Source organism: Salvelinus alpinus, chromosome 17 (genome assembly GCF_045679555.1).
Source record: "Salvelinus alpinus chromosome 17, SLU_Salpinus.1, whole genome shotgun sequence".
Classification (NCBI taxonomy): Eukaryota; Metazoa; Chordata; class Actinopteri; order Salmoniformes; family Salmonidae; genus Salvelinus; species Salvelinus alpinus.
The window spans coordinates 12205720-12217852 of record NC_092102.1 but is presented as its reverse complement, the minus strand read 5'-3'; the positions used below and the strand labels follow the sequence as shown (position 1 = coordinate 12217852).

At 41.9% G+C, this 12133-nt stretch overlaps 1 long non-coding RNA gene across 1 annotated transcript; it reads right to left on the bottom strand.

Annotated features, from left to right (window-relative positions):
- Positions 1–9401: 9401 nt before the first annotated feature.
- LOC139543244 (uncharacterized) lies at positions 9402–11082 on the bottom strand. The gene is made up of 2 exons (XR_011668637.1): positions 10970–11082; positions 9402–10545 (listed from the first exon to the last, which is right to left on the bottom strand). It is a non-coding gene; the product is annotated as an uncharacterized lncRNA (long non-coding RNA).
- Between the last annotated feature and the right edge of the window lie 1051 nt (positions 11083–12133).

The following is a 12133-nucleotide window of genomic DNA, read 5'->3' as shown; positions in this document are numbered from 1 at the left end:
GATGGGAGAAACTTCCAGAAGGACAACCATCTCTGCAGCACTCCGCCAATCAATTTGTCAATTATGGGGTATTGTGTGTAGATTGATGAGGGAAAATGAAATGTATTACATTTTAGAAGAAGGCTGTAACGTAACGAAATGTGGAAAAAGTCAAGGTGTCTGAATACTTTCCAAATGCACTGTACTCCTGTGTCTGTGAGAATCAGGGTTACCGCTCATGGAAGCTATTTTGATCTATGGTGTCCACATATCGATTTATAACTGAAAATGTCAGTCAGAACTGGTATCAGAACCACACAGGTCCCCAAAACAGGGGACTTTACATCTAAGAGGTTTTAGCAGTGGTGTTAAGTAAAAATACTTTAAAGTACTACTTAAGTAGGGGGGGGGGGGGGGGGTATCTGAGGGGTATCTGTACATATATTATATTTTTACAACTTTAACTTTTACTCCACTACATTCCTAAAGAAAATATGTACTTTTTACTCTGACATCCAAAAGTACACATTTTCAATGCTTAGCAGGACAGGAAAATGGTCCAATTCACCCACTTCTCAGGAGAACATCCTTGGTCAATCCAACTGCCTCTCATCTGGCAGACTCAGTAGACACAAATGCTTCATTTGTAAATTATGTCTGAGTGTTGGAGTGTGCCCCTGGATCGCCATAAATGAAAAAAACAAGAAAATCGTGCTGCCTGGGTTGCTTAATATAAGGAATTTGAAATTATTTATACAACTTTTGATACTTAAGTATATTTGATCAATTTCATTTACTTTTGATACTTAAGTATATTTGATCAATTACATTTACGTTCGATACTTAAGCATATTTAAAAATAAATACTTTTGGACTTTTACTCATGTAGTATTTTACTGGATGACTTTCACTTTTCCTTGAGTCATTTTCTATTAAGGTATCTTTACTTTTACTCAAGTATGACAATTGGGTACTCTGTCCTTCACTGGTTTTATAAAGTGAGTATACGCAATGCCCAATGAAAAAAAAGTGGGTATATGGTATATACCTGCGTATAGCCTCCACTACAACACTGTAGGAAATCAGATGCAACAGACTGAAACCTTGGTTTGGATTCTACATCTCAGAGCCCTGTGGAAGGGTTAGGATTGAGCATTAAGCTAGGGTTGGACATGAAGTTAAGGTTAGGGTTAGGGTTGAGGCTAGGGTTAGGGTTGAGTCGAGATGTGGACATGAAGCTAGGGTTAGGGTTATGGTTGAGCCAGGATGCGGACAAGATGGGATTAGAGTTCAGGTTAGGGTAGTTTCTGACTCATATTCTCACTCATATTCATATTAAGACCATCCTACAGTAATTCCAGTCTAACTGGAATTCTCACCTGTCTTTCTAAAAGTTTAACCAGAATCCAAACCAAGGTGTCAGTCTGTTGCATCTGATTTCTTGTCCGCATCCTGGCTCAACCATAACCCTAGCATCAACCCTACCCTAACCAGAAACCCGACTGTAGCTTTATTTTCACATCCCAGCTCAACCCTATCCATAGCCTCAAACGTAACCATAACCCTAGCTTCATGTCCACATCTCGACTCAACCCTAACTCTAGCCTCAACCCTAACCCTAACCTTAACTTCATGTCCATAGATTAATGCTCAACCCTAACCGTTCCACAGGGCTCTGAGATGTTTTCCTCTGTCACCTTTCACCAAACTTTCCCATTGCAGAGTGGTGTTGTCCTCCACTAGGTGGTGGTATGGAATAACGAATCAAACAGAACATACTGTAAAGTGAAAACCTAAATGTCTTTATTATTCCTCATTCAGCCATGCAGGTAAAAATGTATTTGTATCACTCACCACATTATAGCGGAATCCTTCGCTGACAGTTGGCTGTGGATTGCAACAGAGTTACTAATGTCTAACAGCAGAAAGCAGTGCTGTTTTACAGGAGCCACATACTGAAATGTACAATGGCATGTGGATCCATTTTAAAGAATGGTTTCTATACATATTTCCATTCCTGTCAAAACAACATGGGAGTAATGGTAGCAAGGACACAATGAATGGTTGAATTGTTTGTAGCAATAGAAGTAGTAGTAGCTGTCGTATTGTTCTCATAATCGTTGTTGTAGTTATGGAGTTGAGTGTAAGCCCCCTCTGAGAGGTGGAAATGTATTTGGTATTTTATTAGGATCCCCATTAACTCTTTCTGGGGTCCACACAAAACACGAAACATAATGACATAACACAGGACATCAATAGACAAGAACAGCTCAAGGACAGAACTACATCATTTTTTTTTAAAGGCTCACGTAGCCTATGTATCAATGTATACACACAAACTATCTAGGAGATGAATGGGATCTGGTTGACGGTCCACTGACATTTATTTTAACGAAACCAGTAAGGTGCAAATACTACCTTTACGTCTGTTTTCCCTTTATTCATTTTTTTTTGCATTAGGATTATTGGCAGTGATTCCGCCGTCAGCATGAACTGTGATGTTTTCATCACTTCATTAACACCTCCATGCCGAAATCATACATGCAGTTCAATATGGACTCCACACGTGCACTCTACAGGAGGGCCTAAGGGGCGTCACTGTGGACTCTGGAGCTGTCTAAAAGGTATGCGGATGCCCACCCGAAACAGTTTGGAACAGTTTGTGCATATATTATATGGACATTTTGGGATGTTTTTGTTCGTTTTGGTCTTCGGCAAGCGTTTTTTTCAGCTGTTCATGCACAATAAATGTTTCCTCAAGACAAGCCGAAGTTGGTAGCTGAAGTCTACGCCCTTTCGTCTGCGATTGGCCATTAAAGTGTTTGCTGTCATTCCACAAGAGATGAATTGTTTTCATGTACATTTTTTCACTTGAGAAATACTGCACCAAACATCTTAGTTAGATGCAAAATTGTGTGACAAAGATCTCCTCGAGTTGTGCGACAAAGATTTCTTGAGTTATCTTGGATTAATTCTGACATTTTCTTTCAGACTACGGCGTCTCAAAATGTACAAACAATACTATTTCTGCTTTAATCTCGTTTTTGAAGAGGTGTTTTAAGGGAGTATGCGAGCACACTTGTTCGGTTCGCCGAGCCGAGTTCAACTAGGCGCCAGCTGAACCGAAGCATGCTGACGCTTTAAGGGGAAACAGTCCCCTCTAGCTAAAGCCGCTAAATCTGTGACTTGAGAATCAAACAGTTCTGCTGTTCACTGGTGAGGTTTTATTCCAATTTCCTGTCTTATAAATGTTTGGTATTTGTCATTGGGAGTATGAGACGGTTATATCAATGGTGGTGTGGATCATTGGATTGAGTATTTTGAATTAGAGTGTCTAAACTCAACAGAGGGGACTGTCCTAGCTTCTCTGAACCTGAGGATAGGTATTTCCAGACCCTCTGGCCAGCATGGTGGAAACTCAGGGCTAAAAATACATGTCCCTGGGCCTGGGCTGTCTGTCTCTGGACACCTGTTGCCAGCCCAACAACCAACAGCTGTTGGCCTCAACGCTACTTTCACTTTTCTCTTCTCCAACACTCCTGCAGCACCTCTGTGTGTGATCTCTGACACTGTCACCATAGGCACAACCCATGAGAAGAGTACATGGGCTGACTGGTTGTATGCCAATGAAATCATGTGGGTGTCGTGTCACTCAAGGACTTCCATTGAAACAGAAGTGTGATTTATGATATTGTTGCAGGCATTTATTTATTGTTCATTCTCCCACACCATTCTCATACACTCTCTATCCTACACTTTTAGCATGACTTGTATTGCTTTACTCCTACTATTTTAGCATGAATTGCATTCCTTTTACTCTGCCAAGTGTAAACTTTATATATTTACACAATGACTTGTGGTGAAAATTCATTGCCCAACACAATACTCCAGAAGTATATCTACAGTGCATTCGGAAAGTCTTCAGACCCCTTCCCTTTTTCTACATTTTGTTATGTTACAGCCTTATTCGAAAATGTATTACATTTTTAAAAATGTCCTCATTAATCTACACACAATACCCCATAATGACAAAGCCAAAATAGATTTTTTGTAATTTTTCAAATTTATTAAAAATATAAAACCGAAATATCTTATTTACACAAGTATTCAGACCCTTTGCTATGAGACTTGAAATTGAGCTCAGGTGCATCCTGTTTCCATTGACCATCCTTGAGATGTTTCTACAACTCCACCTGTGGTAAATTCAATTGATTGGCCATGATTTGAAAAGGCACACACCTGTCTATATAAGGTCCCACAGTTGACAGTGCATGTCAGAGGAAAAACCAAGCCATGAGGTTGAAGGAATTGCCCGTAGAGCTCCGAGACAGGATTGTGTCGAGGCACAGCTCTGGGGAAGGGTACCAAAAAATGTCTGTAGCATTGAAGGTCCCCAAGAACACAGTGGCCTCCATCATATCATTCTTAAATGGAAGAAGTTTGGAACCACCAAGACTCTTCCTAGAGCTGGCCTCCCGGCCAAAGTGAGCAATCGAGGTAGAAGAGCCTTGGTCAGGGAGGTGACCAAGAAACCGATGGTCACTCTGATAGAGCTCCAGAGTTCCTCTGTGGAGATGGGAGAACCTTCCAGAAGGACAACCATCTCTGCAGCACTCCACCAACCAGGCCTTTACGTTAGCGGGCAGACGGAAGTCACTCCTCAGTAAAAGGCACATGACAGCCCACTTGGAGTTTGCCAAAAGGCACCTAAAGGACTCTCAGACCATGAGAAACAAGATTCTCTGGTCTGATGAAACCAAGATTGAACTCTTTGGCCTGAATGCCAAGCGTCACGTCTGTAGGAAACCTGGCACCATCCCTACGGTGAAGAATGGAACATCTCTGGAGAAACCTGAAAATAGCTATGCAGCAACCTGACAGAGCTTGAGAGGATCTGCAGAGAAGACTGGGAAAAACTCCCCAAATACAAGAGTGCTAAGCTTGTAGAGTCATACCTAAGAAGACTCGAGGCTGTAATCGCTGCCTAAGGTGCTTCAACAAAGTACTGAGTGAAGGGTCTGAATACTTATGTAAATGTAGTATTACATTTGCAAAAAGTTCTTAAAACCTGTTTTTGCTTTGTCATTATGGGGTACTGTGTATAGATTGGTAGGGAAAACAACTATTTAATCAATTTTAGAATAAGCCTGTAATTTAACAAAATGTGGAAAAAGTCAAGGGGTCTGAATACTTTCCAAATGCACTGTATGCCAACAAAAAAATGCTGCTTGAAAAACTGAATGCAGACCTATTTACGGTAATCTACTTTATGTACAGATGTAGGATCTTGATCTTATCTTGATCACACTTTTGTTGCTGAGAATTTTCCTGCACAGTTGGAAATTCAAACTTGTAGTGTATTCAAGGTTTAAAAAGGCTTCTGAAGTTTGTAATGTCCACTTTAAAATGTCAGACTTGATTTGCCCTAATGAAAAATGTATCAACCCCTACAAAATAAATGCCATTATGTTATAATCCACATAATAATTCACATTTCCTGTTTCTGCAGGATTATTTTCCTGCTGTAGCAAATGAACTCAAATTAAAATCCTACATCTATCTGTATCTATTAAAACTAGTCGTAGGAACCAAATTCACTGTGAACACTTGTAGGCCTAAATATCATCACGTTTACATGCTGAGCCCAGATAAATTGTCACTTCCCCTGATAAGATCCTCAAAGCCTAATCTCACAAGTGCGCTAGTGTTCATTCACACCACTATCACTGAAGCTCCAGGGGAAGGTTGAAAGCAACCTTCCCCAGGACGCGTCTTGAGCACCGTCTGCCCTTCAGCTGCTTGGGATACCTGTAGTAATAAAACCAAATGAAATAATATCCTAAGATGCAGTGGAGGCTGCTGAGCGGAGGACGGCTCATAATTAATGGCTGAAAAGATGCGAATCGAATGGCATCAAACACATGGACACCATATGTTTGACGTATTTGATACCATTCCACTTCTTCCGCTCCTGCCCAGTACCACGAGCGTGTCCTCCCCAATTAGGGTGCCACCAACCTCCTGTGCTTAGATGTGGCCCTCAGTGCTGCCACCTGGGAGCCGTATGTGGAAGCTGATCTTGTTAAGCAGATGGTGGGTATAGTATCCATCAAGCTCTCACATGTATGGGCGCACTCCAACCGTTGAGGAGTTTCCTATGTGTTTCTGTAAAGCAGTGGCAGTCATTCAGGGTTTGTTAGATATGAAGGACTTCCTCTCGTGCGTTAGTTCATGACTCCTCCAGCCTGGTCCAAACAAAGTCTCCATCTGTTTCCCCGTGCTGAGTTGTGATTCCTACAGGATGAAGTCCCGACCAACCTAAATGTCATAGATGTGAAGTGGATCTTAGTCCAGAGGGAGCAAACTGCACAGCCATTACACCTAATAATTATTTAGTACATGGCATGAGAGATACAAGGAAATGGTGCGTATTTTACCCTTTGTCTGATGGCAATAACATTTACTGCTGAAGCCAGCCTTTGCTGAAGCCAGCCCTATCAGAAGAAAACACGTGTGTGTGCAATGCATGTGTGTGTGTTTGAGCAGACACATATCCGCACCATGACTGAATGTGTTCAGATCCACCATCTGTTATTACGCTGCCTTCTGACCCTTTCATAAAAAAATACATTACATAATCGTACTGAACTTGATTGATGATGGCTTCGGCTTACAGTTGCTCTGTGCCAATAGTTTCTTCTCTGCTTGTATTCTCAACCTTCCTTTTCTTCCCAGTCTTATCAAATTATGGAAAACAGAGAGCTGAATACAAGGAGAATAACACATAGGGAACCGGATATAGAGAGGAAGGGCAACATGTATTTACATTTTTTTTTTAACCTTTATTTAAATAGGCAAGTCAGTTAAGAACAAATTCTTATTTACAATGACGGCCTACACCGGCCAAACCCAGACGACGCTGGCCCAATTGTGTGCTGCCCTATGGGACTCCCAATAACGGCCGGTTGTGATACAGCCTGGAATCGAACCACGGTGTCTGTAGTGATGCCTCTAGATCTGGTTACGCAGTGCCTTAGACCGCTGTGCCACTCGGGAGCCTGAACAGGCTTTCCTTATGAAATGAAACCCTGAACCGTTTTCTTTTTTTTGTTCAAATTGACTTTCGATAAGATTAGAGTGGGTGAATGAATTAGATTAGAGTGGGTCCGCAGTGGTCAAGTTAGGGTCTAATACTGGGCGGAGCAGCGTCAGCATGTTGGCTTGAGGCGGACTTTCTGACAGATGCTGCCAGCAGGAAATCAACCCTACTGTCCATTTGCATTCCTCTATCCTCCTCAGTTTCCCACCGTCCTCTGCTTTTCCGCACATGCTCTCCCCAGAATAACAGCAGGTGTTAACAACCCTTCCCCCTTTCACACACACTCACTTAGGCACACTTTCACACACATGTACATGTACTCCTGATGGTAAGAAGAGCCCGGATACCCCTGACCCTTACGGGAAAGGGGAATAGATACCTATGATCAAACTTGAATTACAGTAGGTGATTGAAGTTGTAGTGATTGAAGGCAGATTCATTTTCATTGATGGTGATTTAATATCTGCCTTACTAATTGCTGATAAATGTCCTTGATGAAAATTAGGCTAGTTTGTTCTATGTGTTTGTTCTACAGGGTTTCTTTGATTAATCTCACAGCACCGTGGCAAGCTGTGAGCTGAAGAGATCAAAAGAACCTGGAAAGTAGCATGCTGGCAAACATAATATATTTTCAAGATTGACCCTGGAAGCTGAGGGATTGCTTCATGTATTGCTGACATGTTCAAATCAAATAACAAGGCTGGATCTCTCTGGATTCCTGGTTCTCTCATTCCCCTCTCGCACTATGTAGACTAACGTTTGACTATGTTCATGTCAAATTGGCAGATATCCTTCTAGAATTTCCCAGGACTATGTTCTGATCTCCAAAATAGCTCTTTTTATTTTGGGGGAATGGAGTGTTACATAACAACACGTTATTTACAATCTAAACATGTAATGACATAATAATGTATAATATATTTATTCAGCTAGCTCGGTGTTCCTCCCTGCACAATGGACTAGTGTTCCTCCACAGACATACACACATGCATAATGATGTGTTCAATGATGACAATCTTTCAGTATTTCAATAAATTTAACTCTGACTAATTAAAGATCAGTTTGGGAAGCTGAGATCGCAAACTATTAAACACTGCCTTACAATTTTGACTCTGATTTCCTTACCCTTAAAGTATTGGGTGGAAAGATAATACCATTGGCTCCTTCCGTATTGTGAAGAGAACTAGCCATTAGAGCTTTGCAGGTGATTACACTAAATCATATACATTAGCATGATTATGAGTACAGGCTATGCCCTATAAATATACATTCATTCAATTATTCACACCCAAGGGAATTTCGGATAGTGCACAGGAAAAAGATAGGCCCCTACTTTACTTATTCTCAGTGGTTAGAATGGTTGCAGGGCTGTGGCGGAGAAGCATTTACCCTGGACAAAATGTTTTTGTCCAGTCTACCGTGCACCTGGCAGGCTACACACCAGGAAACATGATGTTTTGGTGGAAAAACGGGCCCGAGGGTGCTGCGACCTACGTGTGTTGGCTTTGACTGGGCTACTGTAGACAAGTACTGTGGAAAGATGTGGGTGGATGACTGGATAGCCTGGGTATTGAGAGAAACCAGTGGTGTGTGTGTGTGTGTGTGTGTGTGTGTGTGTGTGTGTGTGTGTGTGTGTGTGTGTGTGTGTGTGTGTGTGTGTGTGTGTGTGTGTGTGTGTGTGTGTGTGTGTGTGTGTGTGTGTGTGTGTGTGTGTGTGCGCACATGTGCACGTGCGTGCGTGTGTGTGTGTGGGCGTGTGCGTGTGCGTGTACGTGTATGTTTGTCAATTTTACTTTTTTCTTGTGGCTTTCAGCTCCCAAATCTTCCAATAGTAAGTAGCAGAGGAGGCTGGTAGGAGTAGCTATAGGAGGATTGCCTCATTGTAGTGGCTAAATGGAATGGTATTAAACACATGAACCATATGGGAACCACATGTTCCATTTATTCAATCCCAGCCATTAAAATGAGCCCGACCTCCTATAGCTCCTCCCACCAGCCTCCTCTGGTAAGCAGTTTGTTTGTAGATCCTGCAGATCTGTATTAGTGCTTTGGACATTTGTTTGATCACAACTTAGTGTAAGTGCACAGAATTAGATCACAATGACACCACAGCATGTCTAAATTATCTGGCCATTCTTAGTTACATATTGGACAACGTTCAAAGTGAGAGAGCCGAGGAAACGGGGACCTGGTCCTCATTTACAGGCAAAACAACACTCTGAGCGCCAGGACCTTGGGCTATGCTATTCAATATAATCAATGCTAATGAATCAAAGATTAAAACAAGATTAGGTGGAGATTAAAAAGGGAAACAAAGTCAACCTCACAATCACAATTTAATGTTTCCCTCACTAGCATTTCATTAATCGTGTGACCCATTGGCCCACAAGTTTAACTCTGACACACACCAAATGCATGACACCCTGAGTCAAATTGTTGGCAAGTCCTGCATCTAGTATCACTATGGTGTGTGTGCTCGCGCGTGCATGTGTGTGTGCATCCGTGTGTGTGCAAATGCACGTATGTGTGTGTGTGCATTACATAATCTTCTGGGTTTGGCCCTTTCTGTCGGTACTTCTGGAATCCTCCACATTTTATGCTGCTCTTCAAAGGAATATCTTAATATCTTACATATGACTCTAAAATGGCCCCCTCCCCATCACACAAACACAAACACAAAGAGATCCCTCTCTAGGCACACAGGCCTCTGATCAGTCAAGGAAAATCTCCCCAAGAAATCTCCTGAATTTGATTTTGTCAGCTCATTAAGGCATTTAAGCATGATGTCGTGTTGGTTACTGGCTCTCTTGGAAATATACAGGGCTGTGCTGACAATCATAAAATGGAAAGAAAAAACAGAGAACATTTTCAGAGCATGGACGGGGAACGTTATCCTGGATCTAGTGGATTATGACAGTCTCTATAAAACACATTTCTGGCATCATCTTTAACACGTTGCATAAATTGGTTTGACAGACATTGTGCATTGTATTATGCACCGATGGTGTGCATTCATGTACATTTCCCTTTGCGTGCATGCTTGCGGGTTTGTATGTTTATGAACCACTATCAGTCTTTGGCATTGGTACTTGTTGACTCAAAGCACACAAGGCCTTTCAGTCCATCGCCAAGCTTACTCTAATCAGTCTTATAATTAGTCTAAACCATCAACACAACACTGGACATTACAATTGCAATCTGGTCTGGACTGTTGTGGCCACAGTCCAAACGGAGCCAGCTCCTTCTCTCGCACACATCTGGGATCCATCACCATGTGCTTCCTTGCATGTGGTAGTGTTTAAAAGAACTCTGTCTTGACGCAGTGAGCAGAGGCAGCAAGGTCTTTCTCACTTTCCACTGCCAGCCATTTATCAAAGGTGGTCTATCTCTGCTTGTTCCGACCTGCAGCAGTGGAGTGGCAAGGTCTGTCTTTGTAAAGTCCCCCCTTTACAGGAAAAGCAGACTTCCTAGGAGCCATAGCACATTATTAATGTACACATAGTAAAAGTGGGAGTTGTGAGTCATGCCATCGTGATGTGCTGTGCTTGGCCACCTAAAAAAAAAGAAAAAAAAAAGAAGATACTTCGGGATTTTGCCAATAACATATTTGATCTACTTCTCCAGAGTCAGATGAACTTGTGGATACAATTTTTATGTCTCTGTGTCCAGTATGAAGGAAGTTAGAGGTAGTTTAGCGAGCCAATGCTAAATGCTAGCAGATACCCATAGACTTCCAGTCATTGCGCTAATGCTAGCTAGCAACTTCCTTCAAACTGCATGCAGAGATATAAAAATGGTATCCACGAGTTCATCTGACTCTGGGGAAGTATATAAAGGGCCTCATTGACAAAATCTCGAAGTATCCCTTTAAGATCTGTCCGCTCCGTTCACCTGTTCTGATCCAAGGACCCAGATTAACTGGCTGCATTGGCCTCCATTGATGACAGGGGGAGGCATCCATCCCAGCTCCAGCTCTAGCTCCGGTCTTAAATCAAGCTGCTTGCCGGAACCTACCGTACCGGGGGAAACAGATATTTTACTGTCCGGCACTCTGAGTTCACAGTTTGAGGGGGCAGGGAGAGAACATGTGTGATGCAGTATCAGTAATGTGAATTGCACCGAAGGCCCTTGTAATTACACATTTGGCAGAACACAGCACAATTACATGAAGAGCTCAAATTCTTGTGAATAGGGTGAGTGTGTCCATGCGTCTGTGTGCATGTGATAGATAGATAGATAATGACTGAGAGAAGTTGAAGAGAGAGATTATTTTCACATAAGCATTTGTCTGTTGTGTACTTGTTTGCGTCTTTCATCCATGTACAGTATATCCGGTATTTCTGGTTACTTCAGAGAGTACACAGTCTGAAATAAAAAACAAAAGCCCTATATCACAGATTGATACAGACTTGCAGAAAATCAACTTACAACCAAATATTCAGGACACATAGGTTTAACAGTGACATAAAGCTGATACCCGATCAGCACCAGTATCAGTCAGCAAGGGTGTGTGTGTTTATTAATGTGCATATCTGCTTTGGGAAACGTTATGTCACAGTGAGCTCAGCTGTCCAAACAATCCAATCATTTCACCTGTGCTTCATTCATGCATCATATGCATGCAAAAGCCCAATCGTGTGAGGTGTGTTGGAAAGAAATAAAAGCATTGCTTCACCATCACACCTCTTAGCATTCAGAATGTGCTGAACAAAGATCTCTTAGCATTCAGAATGTGCTGATCAAAGATCTCTTAGCATTCAAAATGTGCTGAAAAAAGATCTCTTAGCATTCAAAATGTGCTGAACAAAGACCTCTTAGCATTCAAAATGTGCTGAACAAAGACCTCTTAGCATTCAGAATGTGCTGAACAAAGATCTCTTAGCATTCAGAATGTGCTGAACAAAGATCTCTTAGCATTCAGAATGTGCTGAACAAAGACCTCTTAGCATTCAGAATGTGCTGAACAAAGATCTCTTAGCATTCAGAATGTGCTGAACAAAGATCTCTTAGCATTCAGAATGTGCTGAACAAAGACCTCTTAGCATTCAGAATGTG